Source organism: Lissotriton vulgaris, chromosome 10 (assembly GCF_964263255.1).
Source record: "Lissotriton vulgaris chromosome 10, aLisVul1.2, whole genome shotgun sequence".
Classification (NCBI taxonomy): Eukaryota; Metazoa; Chordata; class Amphibia; order Caudata; family Salamandridae; genus Lissotriton; species Lissotriton vulgaris.
Window position 1 is genome coordinate 98,264,225 of NC_141698.1, and position 23,932 is coordinate 98,288,156.

Here is a 23,932-nt window from a genome sequence, read left to right on the forward strand (position 1 = left end):
CACGAAATTCTGGCACTTTTGTTATTCCAAATAAAACTAGTAATAGCACTCTGTAGTTTAGAAATTAGTTTTGAATCAAAATAAAGTGGAATTGAATTAAATAAAAAAGAAACTTTCGGTAAAATGCTCATCTTCACCAGATTAAGCTTACCCAGAACAGAAAGCGGGAGATGAGACCAATCTCTCATGAGTTTCCTGCACTCTGCAGCGACTTTATTGAAATTGAGAGAGGCGATTGCATTGATATCCTCAACTATATTCACCCCTAGATAACGAATTTGACTTTTAGATGTCCCAGTATTGTTAGTTCTGTTACAATTCCAGGACATTGATTCTGTCTTGAGAGCATTGATCTCATACCCTGAAACTTTCCCAAATGTATGGGCCTGTTCAATTATTTCTGGGTACGCCTCTTCATAATCTGTGGAAAAAATCATAATATCGTCTGCATAAAGTGCCACCTTCCTATCCCAGCCACCATAAACAAAAGGTTTGATAAGTGTATTGTCCCTAAGAATCTGAGCGAATGGCTCTATATATATGTCAAAAAGAAGGGGGGACAGGGGGCAACCCTGTCTGGTTCCTCTCATGATCTTAAAAGGTTCTGTCAGGCCTCCATTAATTAGCAGGGAAGCAGAAGGGTTACGATATAGAAGCTCAATTGTCCTCCGAAATCCATCCCCAATGCCAAAACTCTTCAAGGCCTCCGATAGGTACAACCAATTCACCCTATCGAAGGCCTTGGTGGCGTCTAGAGTGAGAACAACCAGTGGAATTTCTTCCTTTATAGCAATGTCGATTGAACCAATCAATTCATATGTAAGCTCACAGAGCTGTCTCCCTTTTATAAAACCCTTTTGGTTCGGAGCTATTATATCCGGAGCAACCCGCCCCAGCCGATTTGCTAAGATTGATGTAAAAATTTTATAATCGGCATTTAGTATAGAGATGGGCCTGTATGAGCCACAATCTGAGGCGGGTTTACCAGGTTTCAGAATTAGGGTTATAGCGGCACTGTTCCATGACTCAGGTGGTGTTTTGCCCTCTTTAAGAATTTGGTTAAACAAAGTGGCCAGCACAGCACAGGTGAGACTTCCGAGATAAGTTTTTTATAAATCTCGCTAGGCATACCATCCGTGCCAACCGCCTTTCCGTTTTTTGATTTCTTTATGGCCTCCTCCACCTCCGCTATAGTGATTTCCCCATCTAAGTAGCAAGACTGTTCTGTTGTTAGGGACGGAAGAGGTATGCCCCCCAGCCAACGATTGGGCCTAAGATCGTCTTGATATATGGTTTCGAAGAACTCTCTAAAAACTGCTCTGATTTCCTCATCTCTGGAGAAAGTACCTTCCGCTGAAGTAACTGAACAGATGTTATTACGTGCCCGGTCAGATTTTGTTTTCCAGGCAAGTAGTTTACCTGCCCCCTCCCCATATTGAAAATGGGAAAGCTTACTTGCTTCCCATCTCTGCATGACCCGCTTCTCCAAAACTGCTGACAATAAAAGTTTCAGCCTGCTCAATTCTGCTTGTTTAAGATCAAGGGTTGGATTTCCTATGGGATCGATGTTATCCATATCGTTTTGTACTCTTGAGATGTTTCTCTCAATGGAGGTAACTTCATCTAAATATTGTCTACTGCGGAAGGCTACTTTATTTTTAATAAGGCCTCTTAGAGTACACTTGAACGCGTCCCAAATTATCCCTATTGGAGCCGAATCCTCATTAATGCTAAAGAAGTAGTTTGTCTCGGATTGTAAAAATACAATATCCTCTGTTGAAGAGAGAAGAGATCTATCAAAGGACCATATTTTAGTGGGAGGTGTCGTGGCTAATTTTAGTACTAGTTCAATTGCAGAGTGGTCAGAAAGATGTATTGGGGTGTATTGTATTGAGATAGTATTTTCAGCAAAAGCTCTACTTATAAGAATAAAATCAATTCTAGACCTGTCTATATTTATGATTTCTAAATGAAAATTCTTGCCTTTGACCCTCTTTAAACCGCCAAATATCTAGATAGTCATATTGGCGCATCAAACCTAACAGGCAGTTTCTAGATTTGGAAGTTATTTTCTGCCTACTGTTAGGGGTTCTATCTAAGAGTGGATTCAAGGTTATATTAAAATCTCCTGCTATTATCACTGGGTCTGGGAAACTAAGCAAGTGGCTAAATAAAGTTTCCAGTGTTGAGGGATCATCTATGTTAGGACCATAATATCCCACGAGTGTTAACTTTGTGTCTCCTAATTCTATTGCCGCAATAACCCATCTACCTCCGATATCTACTTTCTGCTGCTTAATTTTGAATATGACAGATTTTTTGAAAAATATCGAGACCCCCCGTGTGTTAGAGCCTTGTGTTGTTGAGATTGATGATTCTATCCATCTGTTCCTACGGACCAAGTCAAGTATCTCACTCTCGACTAAGTGAGTCTCCTGGAGGATAATGATTCCCGCATCGGTGTCCCGAAGATACTGCATGATTTTATTAGCTCGTGGTTTGGTGCGGAGACCATTAACGTTCCAGGACAATATTTCTAGTTTACTCATTAGATTGTACAGTTAAGACATTTATTAGGGCTGGCTGTGACAGGAAGATGATAAACGATTCAAACGAATTGTTACTTTGTATCTTAAGATGAGAAGAGAACATTGTGTTGAAAAAAAAAGCTATTTACATATAAAGATTGGAGCTCTTTACTAAAAATGTGATTTTGCCCCCTTCCCCCCCCCCGTGCCCACCCCAACTCCCTCCCTGGAAAAACCCTGTACTCACCAACCGGAAAACTTCCGGAAGTAAGTGCTCCTAGCTCTTCCCCGTCTCGTCACCTCGTGCCCATACTATCTAAAAAGTGACTCGCCGAACATGGCTGTATAAATCGTATATTTGTGTTTGTTTTAATTCGTTCGTTTTTTTTTTTCCCCCCATACTTTCCCCTTTTTTTTTTGCCTCTTGTTTTTGTGTTTTTGTTTTTTTTAATTTGTTATTTTTTTTTTTTTAATTACACATTTTTTTTCCTTGGTCCTTCCCCTTATCCCTTCCTTCCCATTATTTTTTTTTTTTTCCTTGTATTTATTATTATTTTTTTTTTCCATTTGTAGCTTTTTATTATTTCCTTTAACTTAATTCCCTTTCGACCTTGTGGCCATATCAATGTTCTGATCCAATTCTTTAGCACCTCTAAGATTAAGGGTCAATGACGATCCTTTGATTCCTCAATTATGATTGTGATAGTTTCAATAAAACTTAGTATCACTCTCCTTGCTTTCCTATTGCCAAAGGCTAACAAAAGTTCTTCTGCGGCTTGCACTGATCTAATGTTGTGCATAACATAACTTTAAGAGATGCAGGGAACCCCATTTGTACTGTGGCGCCAAATTTACGAAAAGCGTCCATTCTTTTACCGAGCTCCCATTGTTTATCCAAGGTGAAGCGGGACAAGTCTGAACGGATCTGGAAATTATAGCCTTTATATGTTTGCGACTTAAGCTTAAGAGCCTGGTTCAAGATGTGTTCTTTTAGTGAATAAGTGTGAAAATTTACGAGAATTTTCCTAGGCTTAGACCGCTGGATATTGCGCCTAAAGGGATCCCGGTGTATACGCTGAATATCCGCTGCTAGCTCCTCAATGGATTGAGAGAGATTTAAAGTTTCTTTCAAAAGAGTGATTATATAACTCTTAATGTCTGCACCTTCAGACCCCTCCGGAATATTCAAAATGCGTATGTTACTCCGCCTTGCATTATTTTCTAAAACCTCCATTCTTTCTGAGATGGCCTGGTCTTCTTTCCTTAGTTTAACAACGTCCTCCATGGTGCCCTCAGCTCTCATTGATATTTGGCCCACCGTCTCTTCTAAGGCTTGTGTTCTTAGCGTCAAATTACCTAATCTCTCATCGAGAGATTCACAGAAGGTCCTTATCTCTTTCTGATTAGAGGCTGACTCAGCGAAGCCTTGTTTAATTTCTGCAGACAGTTCCGCAAACATTCTTTGTACTGAGGCAACTGATATTGTGTCCGCACTAGAGCCAGCCACATCACATAGATCTTGATCTTGAGGAGTTCTCAGAGGGGCTTCAGCAAATATATCAGCCTCAAAGTTGTCTTCAGTGTTAGCATTGGCGTTAGGGATCTCGAGAGGATTCCTACCATCTGCTGGAAAGATAGAAGATAACGATTCACCCCCTGCTTTTAAGGTTCCATCGTCTATTGTGTCTATTGTGACTTGGTGGACAGAGCTCTCCGCCTCAGACTCTCTCTGTGGGCTTGATGTACTCTCTTCTGGTTGTGATATATGGGGCAGATCAATATTAGCAGCTTGATTATCTACTAGCTGGTTGGTTTCCATAGTCTCAGACCCAAACTTGGAAATGCTATTGCTTTTACTGGATTGAACTTGTTCTTTCCCTAGGTTCAAGATTTGAGGGATCGCCTTGAAATATGAGCGCAACGAAGGGGTGACTCTAGGGGGGAGAGCTGTAGCGGGGTTTGCTTTGGCACGTTTTCTTCCCCTTTTAGCTTTCACTTCAACCGAGAGGTATGAAGATGTTTCCCGATCTGCTTGTGGACTCTTTTCTAATTTAGAAACTTTTTTATCAGCTTCCTCCTCGATGGCTTGTAGTGCGCTCTTTGCTTTCTTTTTTCGAGATGCACTGGCCCCCGCTGTGTTCCTTGCTACGCTCTTTCCCCTTAACTTTCGAACAGAGTCTGAAGCACTCATGTGTGCCAAATTATGGCAAAAGGGCGCGCTGTTCGCTTTGCAGTTAATCACCACATCTACACACTTTATTGTACTCACAACGTACACAGTACTTACTGTGGGAGTCTCAGAAAACACGAGGAGCCCGCTTTTTGGTGTAACATTCGGTATAATACTCGCGTGCAGGGAAGAGTAATCACCATGTATCTTGTTACCTTCTTGAGTGCTGAATCCAAATTTCAAATTGTAAATACCAGAGGCTCCGTTAACATAGTTGGTGCTTCCTACGCCAAGAAGACTCTGAAGCCGTTTTACCCTATGAACCTCAAAAGCAGCTAGGCTCCAGGGTTGTAGCCTCGCAGTCGGGAGCAGCCCACACGAAGAGCGGTTACTTCCGCGTTCGTCTCCGCGGTTACTGGGGTTCCAGGGTTGTAGCCTCGCAGTCGGGAGCAGCCCACACGAAGAGCGAAAACTTCCGCGTTCGTCTCCGCGGTTACTGGTGTTACCGAGGCTGCCGCGCCCTTCCCGGACGCTGCTGGAAATACTGTAAACTCGGCACATTGAGCAAAAAAGGTATTACCCTCGCCGATCAGCCGTGTAGGTAGCGTGTAGGTGAGTGATGACCGAGTCAGGTTTAAACTGCTAGCTGACAGGCATCTACGGACGAGACGGAGCGGAGCACTGCCGCAGTCAGCCGACTGCCGCCATGTTTCCCCTCGTAATGCAAAATGTTTTGTATTTACGTGACTTAGATGGATTGATATTAAAAAAAATAACATTGGCTTTTAATTTTTTTTAAAATAATTAATACTTAAATAAAAGTGATTGTGATTTATAATGGCAATAGCTTAAACTTTTGTAAATAACTTTTGTGAAGATTAAGTTCAGTGTATTTTATTGTGACGAAAATCCAAGAACAGAAGTGAAATATTAACATCTTTTTGTGACATTTGTAATAAAGCTTGAAACATTGAGAGAACATATTAGAACCAGTTGTTGTTGAATGGTTGCACAGATTGATGCTGGGGTGGCGCTGAGTGATGCTGGAGTGGCGCTGAGTGATGCTGGGGTGGCGATGAGTGATGCTGGGGTGGCGCTGAGTGATGCTGGGGTGGCGCTGAGTGATGCTGGGGTGGCGCTGAGTGATGCTGAGTGATGCTGGGGTGGCGCTGAGTGATGCTGGGGTGGCGCTGAGTGATGCTGGGGTGGCGCTGAGTGATGCTGGGGTGGCGCTGAGTGATGCTGGGGTAGCGCTGAGTGATGCTGGGGTGGCGCTGAGTGGTGCTGTGGTGGCGATGAGTGGTGCTGTGGTGCCGCTGAGTGGTTCTGTGGTGCCGCTGAGTGGTGCGGTGGAGGCGCGGAGTGATGCTGGGGTGGCGCTGAGGTGGAGCTGAGTGGTGCTGAGTGATGCTGTGGTGATGCTGAGTGATGCTGTGGTAGTGCTGAGTGATGCTGTGGTGGTGCTGAGTGATGCTGTGGTGGTGCTGAGTGATGCTGAGTGATGCTGTGGTGGTGCTGAGTGATGCTGTGGTGGTGCTGAGTGATGCTGTGGTGGTGCTGAGTGATGCTGGGGTGGCACTGAGTGAGGTGGCGCTGAGTGATGCTGGGGTGGCGCTGAGTGATGCTGGGGTGGCGCTCAGTGATGCTGGGGTGGCGCTCAGTGATGCTGGGGTGGCGCTCAGTGATGCTGGGGTGGCGCTGAGTGGTGCTGTAGTGGCGCTGAGTGGTGCTGTAGTGGCGCTGAGTGGTGCTGTGGTGCCGCTGAGTGGTGCTGTGGTGCCGCTGAGTGGTGCTGTGGAGGCGCGGAGTGATGCTGGGGTGGCGCTGAGTGATGCTGTGGTGACGCTGAGGTGGAGCTGAGTGGTGCTGAGTGATGCTGTGGTGATGCTGAGTGATGCTGTGGTGGTGCTGAGTGATGCTGTGGTGGTGCTGAGTGATGCTGTGGTGGCGCTGAGGTGGAGCTGAGTGGTGCTGAGTGATGCTGTGGTGATGCTGAGTGATGCTGTGGTGGTGCTGAGTGATGCTGTGGTGGTGCTGAGTGGTGCTGTGGTGGTGCTGAGTGATGCTGTGGTGGTGCTGAGTGATGCTGGGGTGGCACTGAGTGAGGTGGCGCTGAGTGATGCTGGGGTGGCGCTCAGTGATGCTGGGGTGGCGCACAGTGATGCTGGGGTGGCGCACAGTGATGCTGGGGTGGCGCTCAGTGATGCTGGGGTGGCGCTGAGTGGTGCTGTAGTGGCGCTGAGTGGTGCTGTAGTGGCGCTGAGTGGTGCTGTGGTGCCGCTGAGTAGTGCTGTGGTGCCGCTGAGTGGTGCTGTGGTGCCGCTGAGTGGTGCTGTGGAGGCGCGGAGTGATGCTGGGGTGGCGCTGAGTGATGCTGTGGTGGCGCTGAGGTGGAGCTGAGTGGTGCTGAGTGATGCTGTGGTGATGCTGAGTGATGCTGTGGTGGTGCTGAGTGATGCTGTGGTGGTGCTGAGTGATGCTGAGTGATGCTGTGGTGGTGCTGAGTGATGCTGTGGTGGTGCTGAGTGATGCTGTGGTGGTGCTGAATGTGCTGTGGTGGTGCTGAGTGGTGCTGTGGTGGTGCTGAGTGGTGCTGTGGTGGTGCTGAGTGGTACTGTGGTGGTGCTGAGTGATGCTGTGGTGGTGCTGAGGGATGCTGTGGTGGTGCTGAGTGATAATGGGCTGGTGCTGAGTGATAATGGGGTGGTGCTGAGTGATAATGGGGTGGTGCTGTGTTGGTGCCTAGTGGTGCTGTGGTGGTGCTGAGTGGTGCTGTGGTGGTGCTGAGTGGTGCTGTGGTGGTGCTGTGGTGGTGCTGAGTGGTGCTGTGGTGGTGCTGTGGTGGTGCTGAGTGGTGCTGTGGTGGTGCTGAGTGGTGCTTTGGTGGTGCTGAGTGGTGCTGTGGTGGTGCTGAGTGATAATGTGGTGGTGCTGAGTGATAATAGCACAGAATAGATCAGGCAGATAACATGAGTAGGGAACTTTTTAGAATTGTTAAAGAGTTTGTTGATCCTGCCGTAGGTGCCCTCTCACACTCTCATACTGAAGGGTGGATTAGGCAGCTTGCTGACTTCTTTGTCACGAAAATTAAAACTATTCAAGACTCCTCCCCCCCGCGGATCCTTCCATGGACACCGACGCCTCAGGTTGCAAATGGAGGACGGTACCTTCCTTAGAGGCAGAGCCTGGGCCCACACTATCGGTCTTTCCACAGATGTCCTGTGCAACATCGCTTGAGCTACTGTCCCGGCTTCAATCTGGCTCACCCCTGGATGTATGTCCAGCAAAGTGCTTGGGCAGAGTGGCATCGGCAGTAAACAGCTTGCTGAATCCCCTGCTCAATCTGTCTTTGAGCTCCGGAGTGGTGCCTCTGGAATGGAAACACGCACTGATTCTGCCGCTGATCAAAAAACCTCTGTTAGATCCCTTGCTGCAGGCTAACTATAGACCGATCTCCCTCCTCCCTGCTCTGGCGAAGGTGGTTGAGAAACATGTTCAGCATACACTTACCAACTTTATTGAGAGTAACAACATTCTCCATGATTCTCAATCTGGTTTCCGTGCTAACTATAGCACGGAGACAGCCCTCGTGGAGGTGACCGAAGCCATCAGGGAGACGCTCGATCTTGGGGGAAAGGCTATGTTAGTCATGCTGGACCTGTCGGCGGCTTTCGACACCATACCACATGCAGGTCTCCTTTCAAGACTCTGGGAGATCGGACTGCGTGGGACGGTGTTGGATTGGTTTCAATCCTTCCTATCGGGCCGTTGACAGGTGATCTGGGCTCCACCGTTCTCCGCTGAAATGCCATCGCTAGAGGTTGGGGTTCCTCAAGGGTCCATTCTGAGCCCCACCCTTTTTAACATCTATATGGCCCCTCTGGCGATGGTAGCGGAGGCTTATGGGGCCCGGGTCATCTCATACGCTGATGACACCCAGCTCCTGTTTACTTGCAGGAAAGGAGAGGTTTTTGACGGCGACAGGATCAAAGACTGTCTGAGTGCGGTCTTTGCGTGGTTTCAGAGGCACAGCCTGAAATGCAACTCGGATAAGTCTGAGCTGCTTTTCTTTGGCAGTGCCCCTGATCCTGGCTGGAAGTCGTGGTGGCCCCATGACATGTTCCCTCCGGAGAAGTCGTCCTCCCAAGTGAAAAATCTTGGAGTTGTGTTTGATGACGACCTTTCTTTTCGACCCCATATTATGGGGCTATCAGGGAAATGTTTCGGCATCCTCAAGATGCTCAGAAAATTTCTTCCACTGCTTTCCCTGCAGTACCGCAAGACTGTTGTCCAGGCGCTAGTAGGGTCTCGGTTAGACTACGCAAATGCGCTATTTGCAGGTCTGCCCAGGTACCTTCTGGCTAGACTGCAAATTGTTCAAAACTCGGCGGCCAGAGCCATATTTGGCCTGCCAAGGAGAGCCAGTGCCTCATTGCTTCTAAATAGGTTGCATTGGCTACCTATTTCTAGAAGAATCATGTTTAAAATTCTCACGCTGGCATTCAAAGCCCTTCACTCTGTTGGTCCTAACTACATCAGAAAGCGTACCGCTTTCTAAGTGCCGCGGAGGATGTTGCGGTCAGCCGATTTGGCTAAAATGGAGGTGCCTGCTGTCAAACGCGTTCGGATGGGAGGAAGATCTTTCCAATATGTGGCGGCTCGCCTTTGGAATGAGCTCCCTCTCTCCCTCCGCAAAGCCAATAGCCTCCTAGCTTTCAGGAAGGAGCTGAAGACCACGCTCTTTTCCATGTAATCCCTGTGACTGTAGCGTTTCGTAGCCTTTGTGTTTCTGGGTTTTCAGGCCTCTTTGTCAAAGCGCCGGGACACCCCCTGGGGTAGCCGTGCGCTCTAAAAGAATGGCTATAACATAACATAACATAATGATGTGGTGGTGCTGAGTGATATTGTGGTGGTGCTGAGTGATGCTGTGGTGGTGCTGAGTGGTGCTGTGGTGGTGTGGTGGTGCTGAGTGATAATATGGTGGTGCTGAGTGGTAATGTGGTGGTGCTGAGTGATAATGTGGTGGTGCTGAGTGATGCTGTGGTGGTGCAGTGTTGGTGCTGTGGTGGTGCTGAGTGATAATGTGGTGGTGCTGAGTGGCGCTGTGGTGGTGCTGAGTGATAATGGGGTGGTGCTGAGTGGTGCTGTGTTGGTGCTGTGTTGGTGCTGAGTGGTGCTGTGGTGGTGCTGAGGGGTGCTGTGGTGGTGCTGTGGTGGTGCTGAGTGGTGGTGCTGAGTGGTGCTGTGGTGGTGCTGAGTGGTGCTGTGGTGGTGCTGAGTGGTGCTGTGGTGGTGCTGAGTGATAATGGGGTGATGCTGAGTGGTGCTGTGTTGGTGCTGAGTGGTGCTGTGGTGGTGGTGAGTGGTGCCGAGTGGTGCGGTGGTGGTGCTGAGTGGTGATGCTGAGTGATGCTGTGGTGGTGCTGAGTGATAATGTGGTGGTGCTGAGTGATAATGTGGTGGTGTTGTGGTGGTGCTGACTGATAATGTGGTGGTGCTGAGTGATGCTGTGGTGGTGCTGAGTGGTGCTGTGGTGGTGCTGAGTGGTGCTGTGGTGATGCTGAGTGGTGCTGAGTGATGCTGTGGTAGTGCTGATAATGTGGTGGTGCTGAGTGATAATGTGGTGGTGCTGAGTGGTGCTGTGGTGATGCTGAGGAGTGCTGAGTGGTGCTGAGTGATGCTGTGGTAGTGCTGATAATGTGGTGGTGCTGAGTGATAATGTGGTGGTGCTGAGTGATAGTGTGGTGGTGCTGAGTGGTGCCGTGCTGTGGTGGTGCTGAGTGGTGCTGTGGTGGTGCTGAGTGATAATGTGGTGGTGCTGAGTGATGCTGTGGTGGTGCTAAGTGATGCTGTAGTGGTGCTGTGGTGGTGCTGAGTAATAATGTGGTGATGCTGAGTGATAATGTGGTGGTGCTGTGGTGGTGCTGAATGGTGCTGTGGTGGTGCTGAGTGGTGCTGCTGAGTGGTGCTGCTGAGTGATGCTGTGGTGGTGCCCAGTGATAATGTGGTGGTGCCCAGTGATAATGTGGTGGTGCTGAGTGATAATGTGGTGGTGCTGAGTGGTGCTGCCGAGTGATAATGTAGTGGTGCTGAGTGATGCTGTGGTGGTGCCGAGTGGTGTTGTGGTGGTGCTGAGTGGTGCTGTGGTGGTGCTGAGTGGTGCTGTGGTGGTGCTGAGTGGTGCTGTGGGGGTGCTGAGCGGTGCTGTGGTGGTGCTGAGTGATGCTGTGGTGGTGCTGAGTGATGCTGTGGTGGTGCTGAGTGATGCTGTGGTGGTGCTGAGTGATGCTGTGGTGGTGCTGAGTAGTGCTGTGGTGGTGCTGATAATGTGGTGGTGCTGAGTGATAATGTGGTAGTGCTGAGTGGTGCTGTGGTGGTGCTGAGTGATAATGTGGTGGTGCTGAGTGATGCTGTGGTGGTGCTGAGTGATGCTGTGGTGGTGCCGAGTGATGCTGTGGTGGTGCCGAGTGGTGCTGTGGTGGTGCCGAGTGGTGCTGTGGTGGTGCTGAGTGGTGCTGTGGTGGTGCTGAGTGGTGCTGTGGTAGTGCTGAGTGATGCTGTGGTAGTACTGAGTGATGCTGTGGTGGTGCTGAGTGGTGCTCTAATGGTGCTGAGTGGTGCTGAGTGAAGCTGTGGTGGTGCTGAGTGGTGCTGTGGTGGTGCCGAGTGATGCTGTGGTGATGCTCAGTGGTGTTGTGCTGAGGGGTGCAGTTGTAGTGCTGTGGTAGTGCTGATAATGTGGTGGTGCTGAGTGATAATGTGGTGGTGCTGAGTGATAATGTGGTGGTGCTGAGTGGTGCCATGCTGTGGTGGTGCTGAGTGGTATTGTGGTGGTGCTGAGTGATAATGTGGTGGTGCTGAGTGATGCTGTGGTGGTGCTAAGTGATGCTGTGGTGGGGCTGAGGGGTGCTTAGGGGTGCTGAGTGATGCTGTAGTGGTGCTGTGGAGTAATAATGTGGTGGTGCTGAGTGATAATGTGGTGGTGCTGAATGGTGCTGTGGTGGTGCTGAGTGGTGGTGCTGAGTGGTGCTGCTGAGTGGTGCTGCTGAGTGATGCTGTGGTGGTGCTGAGTGGTGCTGTGGTGGTGCCCAGAGATAATGTGGTGGTGCTGAGTGATAATGTGGTGGTGCTGCTGAGTGATAATGTGGTGGTGCTGAGTGGTGCTGAGTGATGCTGTGGTGGTGCTGAGTGGTGTTGTGGTGGTGCTGAGTGGTGCTGTGGTGGTGCTGAGCGGTGCTGTGGTGGTGCTGAGCGGTGCTGTGGTGGTGCTGAGTGATGCTGTGGTGGTGCTGAGTAGTGCTGTGGTGGTGCTGATAATGTGGTGGTGCTGAGTGATAATGTGGTAGTGCTGAGTGGTGCTGTGGTGGTGCTGAGTGATAATGTGGTGGTGCTGAGTGATGCTGTGGTGGTGCTGCGTGATGCTGTGGTGGTGCCGAGTGGTGCTGTGGTGGTGCCGAGTGGTGCTGTGGTGGTGCTGAGTGGTGCTGTGGTGGTGCTGAGTGGTGCTGTGGTGGTGCTGAGTGATGCTGTGGTAGTGCTGAGTGATGCTGTGGTGGTGCTGAGTGGTGCTCTAATGGTGCTGAGTGGTGCTGAGTGAATCTGTGGTGGTGCTGAGTGGTGCTGTGGTGGTGCTGAGTGGTGCTGTGGTGATGCTCAGTGGTGTTGTGCTGAGGGGTGCAGTTGTAGTGCTGTGGTAGTGCTGAGTGATGCTGTGGTGGTGCTGAGTGGTGCTGTGGTGGTGCTGAGTGCTAATGTGGTGGTGCTGAGTGGTGCTGTGGTCGTGCTGAGTGGTGCTGTGGTCGTGCTGAGTGGTGCTGCCGAGTGATGCTGTGGTGATGCTCAGTGGTGTTGTGCTGAGGGGTGCAGTTGTAGTGCTGTGGTAGTGCTGATAATGTGGTGGTGCTGAGTGATAATGTGGTGGTGCTGAGTGATAGTGTGGTGGTGCTGAGTGGTGCCATGCTGTGGTGGTGCTGAGTGGTATTGTGGTGGTGCTGAGTGATAATGTGGTGGTGCTGAGTGATGCTGTGGTGGTGCTAAGTGATGACGTGGTGGTGCTGAGGGGTGCTTAGGGGTGCTGAGTGATGCTGTAGTGGTGCTGTGGAGTAATAATGTGGTGGTGCTGAGTGATAATGTGGTGGTGCTGAATGGTGCTGTGGTGGTGCTGAGTGGTGGTGCTGAGTGGTGCTGCTGAGTGATGCTGTGGTGGTGCTGAGTGGTGCTGTGGTGGTGCCCAGAGATAATGTGGTGGTGCTGAGTGATAATGTGGTGGTGCTTCTGAGTGATAACTTGGTGGTGCTGAGTGGTGCTGAGTGATGCTGTGGTGGTGCTGAGTGGTGTTGCTGAGTGGTGCTATGGTGGTGCTGAGCGGTGCTGTGGTGGTGCTGAGTGATGCTGTGGTGGTGCTGAGTGATGCTGTGGTGGTGCTGAGTAGTGCTGTGGTGGTGCTGATAATGTGGTGGTGCTGAGTGATAATGTGGTGGTGCTGAGTGATAATGTGGTAGTGCTGAGTGATAATGTGGTAGTGCTGAGTGGTGCTGTGGTGGTGCTGAGTGATAATGTGGTGGTGCTGAGTGATGCTGTGGTGGTGCCGAGTGATGCTGTGGTAGTGCTGAGTGATGCTGTGGTGGTGCTGAGTGATGCTGTGGTGGTGCTGAGTGGTGCTGAGTGAATCTGTGGTGGTGCTGAGTGGTGCTGTGGTGGTGCTGAGTGGTGCTGTGGTGATGCTCAGTGGTGTTGTGCTGAGGGGTGCAGTTGTAGTGATGTGGTAGTGCTGAGTGATGCTGTGGTGGTGCTGTGGTGGTGCTGAGTGCTAATGTGGTGGTGCTGAGTGGTGCTGTGGTCGTGCTGAGTGGTGCTGTGGTCGTGCTGAGTGGTGCTGTGGTCGTGCTGAGTGGTGCTGCTGAGTGATAATGTGATGGTGCTGAGTGATAATGTGGTGGTGCCGTGGTGGTGCTGTGGTGGTGCTGAGTGATAATGTGGTGGTGCTGAGTGGTGCTGAGTGGTGCTGTGGTGGTGCTGAGTAGTTTTGTTGTGGTGCTGTGGTGGTGCTGAGTGGTGCTGTGGTGGTGCTGTGGTGGTGCTTAGTGATAATGTGGTGGTGCTGAGTAAGCTGTGGTGGTGCCGAGTGGTGCTGATTGATAATGTGGTGGTGCTGAGTGATGCTGTGGTGGTGCTGAGTGGTGCTGTGGTGGTGCTGAGTGGTGCTGTGGTGGTGCGGAGTGGTGCTGTGGCGGTGCTGAGTGGTGCTGTGGTGGTGCTGAGTGGTGCTTCTGAGTGGTGCTGTGGTGATGCTGAGTGATACTGTGGTAGTGCTGATAATGTGGTGGTGCTGAGTGATAATGTGGTGGTGCTGTGGTGGTGCTGTGGTGGTGCTGAGTGATAATGTGGTGGTGCTGAGTGATGCTGTGGTGCTGTGGTGGTGCTGAGTGGTGCTGTGGTGGTGCTAAGTGGTGCTGTGGGGGTGCTGAGTGATGCTGTGGTGGTGCTGTGGTGGTGCTGAGTGATAATGTGGTGGTGCTGGGTGATAATGTGGTGGTGCTGAGTGGTGCTGTGATGGTGCTGAGTGGTGCTGAGTGGTGCTGGGGTGGCACTGAGTGATGCTGTGGTCGTGCTGAGTGGTGCTGAGTGGTGCTGCTGATGGATGCTGTGGTGGTGCTGAGTGATGCTGTGGTGGTGCTGAGTGGTGCTGTGGTGGTGCCCAGTGATAATGTGGTGGTGCCCAGTGATAATGTGGTGGTGCTGAGTGGTGCTGCTGAGTGATAATGTGGTGGTGCTGAGTGGTGCTGAGTGATGCTGTGGTGGTGCTGAGTGATGCTGTGGTGGTGCTGAGTGGTGCTGTGGTGGTGCTGAGTAGTGCTGAGCGGTGCTGTGGTGGTGCTGAGTGATGCTGTGGTGGTGCTGTGGTGATGCTGAGTGATGCTGTGGTGGTGCTGAGTAGTGCTGTGGTGGTGCTGAGTAGTGCTGTGGTGGTGCTGTGGTGGTGCTGTGGTGGTGCTTAGTGATAATGTGGTGGTACTGAGTGATGCTGTGGTGGTGCGGAGTGATAATGTGGTGGTGCTGAGTGGTGCTGCTGAGTGATAATGTGGTGGTGCTGAGTGGTGCTAAGTGATGCTGTGGTGGTGCTGAGTGGTGCTGTGGTGGTGCTGAGCAGTGCTGTGGTGGTGCTGCGTGATGCTGTGGTGGTGCTGTGGTGGTGCTGAGTGGTGCTGTGGTGGTGCTTAGTGATAATGTGGTGGTACTGAGTGATGCTGTGGTGGTGTGGTGATGAGTGATGCTGTGGTGGTTCTGAGTGATGCTGTGGTGGTGCTGAGTGGTGGTGCTGAGTGATGCTGTGGTGGTTCTGAGTGATGCTGTGGTGGTGCTGAGGTGGTGCTGAGTGGTGCCGATGGATGCTGTGGTGGTGCTGAGTGATGTTGTGGTAGTGATGCTGTGGTGGTGCTGAGTGATGCTGTGGTGGTGCTGAGTGAATCTGTGGTGGTGCTGAGTGAATCTGTGGTGGTGCTGAGTGAATCTGTGGTGGTGCTGAGTGATGCTGTGGTGGTGCGGAGTGATGCTGTGGTGGTGCTGAGTGATGCTGGGGTGGCGCTGAGTGATGCTGAGTGGTGCTGTGGTGGTGCTGTGGTGGTGCTGAGTGATGCTGTGGTAGTTCTGAGTGATGCTGTGGTGGTGCTGAGTGGTGCTGTGGTGGTGCTGTTGATTGCTGTGGTGGTGCTGAGTGATGCTGTGGTGGTGCTGAGTGATGCTGTGGTGGTGCTGAGTGATGCTGTGGTGGTGCTGAGTGATGCTGGGGTGGCGCTCAGTGATGCTGGGGTGGCGCTGAGTGATGCTGAATGGTGCTGTGGTGGTGCTGAGTGGTGCCGTGGGGGTGATGATTGATGCTGGGGTGGCGCTGAGTGATGCTGAGTGGTGCTGTGGTGGTGCTGAGTGGTGCCGTGGGGGTGATGATTGATGCTGTGGTGGTGCTGAGTGATAATGTGGTGGTGCTGAGTGGTGCTGAGTGATGCTGTGGTGGTGCTGAGTGGTGCTGAGTGATGCTGTGGTGGTGCTGAGTGGTGGTGCTGAGTGATGCTGTAGTGGTGCTGAGTGATGCTGTGGTGGTGCTGAGTGATGCTGTGGTGGTGGTGCTGAGACCTGGTTCCGGAAGCCCAGTAAAACCGACAAAAGACGAGCAAAAAAGCCCTTCCAAAAACATATTTAAAAGTTTAACAATTTCCAAAATGACTTGGTTCCTGAATAAAAGCATTTGATCAGCTTATCTACTACCTTTTACAAATGTGTATCCTAGGACTTTTGCATATTACAAGATCCATTGTTCTTAACTCCTTCCACGCTCATGACGAGCCCAGCTCGTCATGCAGTAGCCTGCTGCTACACTCATGACGAGCTGAGCTCGTCATGAACTAATGGAAAAGGGCCAAAGTCAGCGCAGCAGGGGAATTCCCATAGCATTGAAGGTGTTAAAAATTATTTGGCTAGGGTGGACTGTGTACAGGGACAGTTTGTGTTGTAAGTGATAGTGGAAGAGATTGATTGTACATCAAAAGCAGACCACAGATGTCTGTGACTGGAAGGTGGCTGTGGAATCAGGAACATGTTTTTGCCATTTGGATTTCTGTGGACATGTTAGTTAGGTATGTCTTGATTAGAGACTTTTTACTAATCATGCATGCAAAAACCTTGTCTGTAAGCGTCCTGGGCCCATGCCTTAAAAAGAGATTTACATTGTGCAGAGGACAAAGAATTTGTATTTGAACTGAAATGTGGAGCTGGTGGAGTGTCTTAAACCAGATTTCATGATTGAGCCTTTTTACATTCAACCTTAACATGACGATCTAGGTCTGTTCCTATTGCAGCTAGACATGTGTCTGTGGTTACAATAAAAACTCACCAGGATTCGAGAAAATCGATGGTGAATTGCACTTTTCATAAAGTTTAAGAAACATCTAGGTCATGAATGTCCAAATTAGCTGCATGTCCATGCTCGTTTTTCACGACATCTGCATAAAATATGTTTACATACAGTAAATTTCAATTGAATTTATTTGCAGATTACAGATTGTCCTAAGAATCTACTACAGATCCTTTTCAGTTGGCCCTACTTTGGACACACATTTCTGGGGCAGTGAGTAATATTCTTCCAGCCTCAAAGGGGTGGCCGCTGCACAGATATGCCAATGCTAAGCATTTCTCTTGGGTTACCTTTCCGTCAGATGTGGCTTTTTTTAGCCAGCAGCTTCCAGCTTAAGCAGATCAAAAGCAGCTACAATCGCTAGACGGGGGGTTGGACACCAGGCCAGACGCCTTGCATAAGCTCACGGGCCTGCTGTTGATTGCTCTAATGCGGTACTTAGAGATGTGAGACTTAACCGCGACGGTGTCAACGTTAGAATTTAAAGGACTGGGTGAGGTGTTACGTTTTCGGGATAATTCAAATAAGGTGGAAAGGCTGTTTCGCTCTTTGTCATGTTGCCTTTAGCGATGCATGAAAATACACGTTTGTGTCACAGAACACTACACTTGAAGTAGCAATTACTGCAAAGAAACTCAGACTTGAGAAGAAACGTGGACATTTCCGTCTCTTTTTTATAATAGTAAAGACTGTTAGTGAAAGGCGTGCATACTAAAAAATAGTGTTGGGAAATGCGCTTTCCTTTGTAGTGAGGGGAGCGGATCTCTTTGAAGTAGCTCACGGCCTCACGGCCGTGAAAGTGAAAGCAATTAGGGGGAGGTGGGAGGGAGGCTGATGGCTTTGATGTGGACGCGCGTTCCGCACTAGTAATCAACAAGCACTGTCCAAAATCCACGATGGTTTCAGAGCTTGGATTGCCTACTATAATTCTCGACAACAAGCAGTGCTAAAAGCAATGCTTTAAGTCGAGACCTAAAAATGGACACAAATCCCAATTCATTAGCAGGATCAAAGCGTAACAAGTAGATGCAAACTGTTTAATACATTCTTCTAAACAAAGAAGCCACTAATTCGAAGACTATCCTTTTAATTTTGTTGCATTTTTTGGTCTCCATTGAAAGGTAAATTTGTTAAGGTTGAAACGTACCATTCAATATATGTTATTTACAAATTGTCACAACAAAACATTCTAGAATGTATTTATTTAGCGACCAAAGTGCTTCAAACAGAAACTGGGCACTAAACCAAATTCCACAACCTAGGACTAGAACATGGGGTCAATGTAGGAAATGACCTCTTTCTGTATGCTCTCCCCCACAAGTTGCTGGTTTTTTGTCTCTGTAGTGCACTGGGCCTTGCTGTCCAAGCCGCCATGCATGTGTTCTGGCTCCTAAAGTACGTTCAGAATTGGCTCATGATTGGCTCATTTAACACACATATAAGTTCCTAGTATAAGGTACAAGAGGGATCCAGGCCTAAAAATATAAATGCAACTAGGTGACTGAAGCACTTAATTGTGGTGCCATTACAGTGACAAGCTGAAAATGTGACTCTAGGCCTCCACTGCAGCCTAGTCGGGCAGCTGTAAACACAGTAACTTGTAAATAGCAACATAACCCCTTTTGCCAGGTCAAAACCTTTTTAATATTAGTAAAAGACCCCTAGGAAAAGCCTGGGTAGCCCACCAGGCAGGGTGCTTAGCATTAAAAAGAATAGTATGTTCTTTTGTATTTAACATTCCCCGACAGTGAAAGGACAAAATTGCTGTTTTCACTGTAGCAAGGCCAGTGGTCCCATTGGCCAAAATGAAGCCTAACTAGCCACCACACTAAGCTCTACCTTTCTTTTGAGACCACCAAAGATATTACTACAAGGTATCAAAATGATTGTTTATTTAAACCAGTATACCGGACTCATTGTAGAGATCAAATTTAAGGTGACTTTTAATAGAAAGGTGACCTTAGGTACTCACCAATTTGTTGCCCAAATCTTCAGTACCAGAAAAAAGAACACAGAGAACTGCTGACCTCCTCCAGTCTGCCTGCTGCTGGATGCATAACTGCCTGCTAGAAGACAGAGTCCTGACCTGCCCAAGGTGTCCCCAATCCGCAAAAAGTACAGTCATCATCAAAGTGGAACCTCATTCTACTGAAAGAATGACATTCACTTGTAGACAACCACTCAAGACCGCTGTAACCAGAGACCATTCAACGAGTGGTAACTGGCGCTTCACTGGACTTCAATGGGGTATAGTGATAGATCGAGTCCTAAGGCAACCCCTGATGTTCATGGACACCTGGGTCGCAACAGGAACCCTCACCACATCTCTTCCACAACTCCAGCATCTTCAGCATCCTTAGCATCTTCTACGCATCCTCTGCATCCCTAGCATCAGGACTACTTCTATGCTAGAACCATAACTCTGGTGAAATCTTCTGTGAGGCCTCAGAATGTTGGACCGGACAGGTAATTGTATCCCTGTACCTAAGTGGTCCCTGTGACTGGCTTCCAATCAGCTATGGCCAGTCCAAGAGAGGATTGGTAGTTGGTCTAGATCTCTGGCTCAAGAACAGCAACACAGATTATAAAGATTTATTGGAAGTTAAAAGAATTTACTAATCTCATCGAAACCAGATCTCCAGTCCCCTTGAATAGATTTTTGTTGTTTTGGTATCTAATTTAAGATAAAATACGCTATTTGTCTCAAATTGGTGCTAAATGTTTATTGTGTTGTGCTTTTTACTTACCCGTTGTTTTTAATTGCTAACTGTTTGCTATTTGGTTTGTAATAACTAGAAAAATAACTGCTTACCTAACAAATAGTGTGTGTATAGCTTTCTCAGTGTGTCTTTGGTTGCTAAAAAAAATGCAAGATGGTAAATGGACTGATTAACTTGAACACTGAAGCATTTTTGGATATATATTTCGAATTGGTTCTCATTATAACCATGTCTTTATGGATTTGTAGGTATCGTTCTCGTAAAGGTAGACCTTGTATCTTACTTACTCTGTATAAGGAAGTGATTGCTATAAGGAAAATGCCCTTTTATGTATAGTGCTTTACTATTGCTTTAAGCCTTGCTTGAAAGGGTGATTTAATTAAACCTGTTTGCACTACGTTAAGCTTCCACACCGGAGGTGGTACTGTTGAAGGAGGTTTAACCTTTGTCACCCCTTCTAGGAAATGTCAAATAGATACAAACATACAGGGAGAACACCCATGCACTTTCAGACAATTCCTGTGGTGAAATCACAAGTCTGGTCTTATGCATTCACTGGAAGAATTTAAGAAAAAGCTAGAGACTTCTCAGTGCAAGTTTAATGGGAGTTTGTTTTTAACTCTGTTGCATCCGAATCAAAGTGAGTTTCTTTCAGCATTAGTCTTCGGCTACGATGACCCTGGGTTCCTCTTGCTCTGACCGTGTGTCCAAAAATTAAAAACAATGCCCATTGTGTGCCATCTTTAATTAATAGTTTGCTTAATAAGTCAGGGTTTATTATGTCTCATTGTAAAAGTTTTGAATTGTCCACAATACAGAGTTGGCTTTGGGTCAGCCCCTTGCTCGTGATTGGATGGTGTTATTGTCGGTCTCTGTTCCATTCTCCTTATTTAAAGGCTTTCTGCCCAATTAATATGTTTTGTCCTGTCCCATTTCTGGTTAAACGTGTTTCTGATTGGTTGACTTGTATCCTTCCACAGCTTACGTGTTGAGACTATTTTTAGGTCGAGCCTACAAGACAGTGCACCGGTTTGGTTGGAAAAGACCTATTGTCATCTTATCAAAAACTTACAGTAGGTTTAAAGGTCGCCCATTGCTTGGCCTTATTGGCACTTTCATTTGCTTGTATCTTACTCAATGACTTGCCTTGTTCTTTTTGTGTTTGACTCCACCCTGGAGCATAACCTCTTTACTTGTGTCCTTCAACCTTTCACAATTAATGATCTACTTTTTTCTTTCTGCTTAAGCACTCCACGAGAGTATGCACTTTCCAGTTTTCCTCCTCATGTCTTTCTCTCCCGCCACTCTCTGTGCTGTTTCCTCTCTTACATGTACTTCCTTCTCCCCCGCAGTTAATGTTGTGCGCTCTTGCTTGAATGCTCTCTCTGATGTCTAGGTTGCTATCCCTCGTAAGCCGTATTTCCCCTCCACTTGTCCACTCCCCGATGTTTCCTACCCCATCTGCTCAACCTTATCCACTCCTCCATTGCCCAACGCACAACCGCAGTCCTATTATTTTAAATTACATTTTTCTTTCTTAATGTATGCTTTACAAAGAAAAAAAACACATTCACACTACTTTGAAAAAAAAATTTAACAATACATCTTGGAAAAAGAGCACTTACTTCATTTTGGAGGTAAGCACACTTGTGTGATGATACATACACATGAATACAAAAACAGCCATTTGTACCTTTCTTTCCCTCTTTTTGCTAATTTCTTATCCAATCCTTATCTGATTATATTTCTTTCATTTCCTGTCTGCTCACACAATACCACTGCTTGAACAATACTCCATTTTTTAAATAAAACCTTTAGCTCAGTCCTAGGTAACGTGGCACAGAGCAAACATGCATACTCAAATAAACAAGTGCAAACCATTTAGAAGTACCAAAACAGTCAATAAGTAAGAAACACATCTCAATAAAAATCTCACAGATTTATAAATCAATATTTTTATTTTTAACTAGACACAAAAACCACAAAAAATCTATTGACGGAAACCAGAGATTTGATTTTTCAAAGCTAAAATAAGTCACTGTACTTCAGTCTTAAGAATGCAATAAAACACTGCAACTCGCTTAGCGGTTTTGAGCCAATGGGCTAGAACGGCTACCAGAATTCTCTTAGACAGGCCACCACAAGCTGGAAGCCAATCACAAGGACCACACAGTTCCATCAGGACAGTTACCTGTCGGGTCCAGGAGTCTCAGGGTATTCACTGTATTTTATCCTTTATTGCGGCCAAGCAAAGAAGCAGTCCTGATGCCATGGATGCTGAAGAAGTACAATGTGTCTTCCTGCAACCACTCTTGGGTTCACAAACACAATGGATCTCATCCAGCCTCAGGACTCTATCTCCCAAGATAGTCCAGTGCAGGTCCAGTCGCAACTGGGCAACTGGCCTCCCGGTTACATCAGTCTCAGCTGTTACTTGCAGGTAACTAAATCTTTCTTGTAGGGGTACCAGGGTCCACTTTGAGTTCAGTCACAGGTCCCAAAATCTACGGGGCACCTTGTGTAAGTCAGGACTCGGTCTATCAGGGTGCACATCAGTGTCCATATGCAGGCAGGTGTTCCTAGGCGGTAGGACTCCAGAGGGTGAAGGCATCCTTAGAAGGGCCATCTGTGGCCACCCAATGGTAGCCATCCTGCTGGAGAACGTCACAACTTCCCCCACCAACAGTTCTCTTCCTTCCCTGTTCATGGGAGCTTCATAGCAGGGGCAGATTGTTGGCTTGGGGGACAACCGCTGCAGTAGGTCAGCAAGGGCTTCCAGAGGTTTGGGGAACAAAATAATAACTTTCAAAAGTCACCTTTTCCTTAAAAGTGAATTTAAATCTGGCTTCACCAATAAGTTGGGTTTAATGCTACAAATAATTTGATAACCTGAAGTACCATATCCGATAGTCCCATATGAAAGTTTACACATGGCACGTGGGCTTATGAAACTCTAGGTTAGCAAATGAGGCTACTAGTCTTACTACACTAAAAACAACAATTGTGAGGTTTTTTTGGCAGGACATGTAAGGTATAATTTCAACATATTGTTCTTTTTAATATGTGCACACTGCCTAATGGGCTTATAAGGTCTTCCTTAGGGGTGACTTATAGATATTAAAGTACGAGTTACTTACCTTCGGTAACTATGTATTTGGTAGAGACAATTCTAGCCGCAGATTCCTTCACGTAGAATTACTCCCAGGCGTGAGACTGGATCCGGAAACTTTTTTGCGACAGCATCCCTGCGCGCCGTGGGCGGGACAACATCATGCGACCCCGCCCAGGCGTCGTCCGCGCACGTGACGTCAGCGAGGTCACATAAGACCCGCCCCGGTGCGCCTATGTCACTTTTCTTCGGAGAATTTTTCTGCGCCACAACGCGGAACCACCAGACACAAAACTGTGGAAGCATGGGAACAGTGTGCGAAAAACAGAAAATGTGGAGAGAAACGGTGACTAACAACACCACACAGTAGTGCCACACCGCAGAACCCAAGGCAGGAAAAGAAAAGGGAGAAGAAGAGAACCAAGCCCTGCACCCCCACCCTGCCTGCACATAGACAGCCTCCCACCTCTGTGCCCAGAGGCAAGGAACATGCGTAAGGACATGGTACACGTGGGAAACCTACCACCCCCATCCTGAGCAAGGAAGGGGACCAGTCCCAACAAAGACCGGGACAACAAACCAAGATATGGCCACATGATCCTTAATCAGAGGATAGAAATGGAAGGAAGGGAATGGAGAGAGGACCGGGATAGAAAGCAATCCATCGGCAACCCCAGTACACGGCCTATCCCTGCTGATGAGGGGTAATACCCCGAAACACGTGTCCAGGGATGGCGAAGACAGCCAAGATAGCAGAAGATCGAAAGATGATGCATCGCGAACACTTGAATACATTGACCAGAGTCCTTAGGGGCGACACTGCCGGTGTGTGAGTAGTGTGCGACCCCACCCCCATTTGTAACTTTAAAGCTCCCTTGAGCAGCGGGCTGACGAGCCTGGGATCCCGCACCTACGCGCCTGAGTGGTACTATACCTGGCAGATATTGGCAGCCATCGGCAACCCCAGTAAACGGCCTATCCATGCTGAGGGGTAATACCCCGAAACACGTGCCCAGGGATGGCGAAGACAACGAAGATAGCAGAAGATCGAAAGATGATGCATCGCGAACACTTTACTACATTGACCAGAGTCCTTAGGGGCGACACTGCCGGTGTGTGAGTAGTGTGCGACCCCACCCCCATTTGTAACTTTAAAGCTCCCTTGAGCAGCGGGCTGACGAGCCTGGGATCCCGCACCTACGCGCCTGAGTGGTACTATACCTGGCAGATGTTGGCAGCCATCGGCAACCCCAGTAAATGGCCTATCCCTGCTGATGAGGGGTAATACCCCAAAACACGTGTCCAGGGATGGCGAAGACAGCGAAGATAGGAGAAGATCGAAAGATGATGCATCGCGAACACTTTACTACATTGACCAGAGTCCTTAGGGGCGACACTGCCGGTGTGCGAGTAGTGTGCGACCCCACCCCCATTTGTAACTAGAAAGTAATCCCCCCAAATCTGGAGTAGCAAGAGCAACAGGGCACCGGAGCACCA

General features: G+C 48.4%; 1 protein-coding gene across 2 annotated transcripts in view; it reads right to left on the minus strand.

The window, feature by feature from the left end:
* INTS1 (integrator complex subunit 1) overlaps positions 1–23,932 on the minus strand; it is a 536,581-nt gene that overhangs the window by 314,968 nt on the left and 197,681 nt on the right. The gene's annotated exons all lie outside the window — the stretch shown is intronic.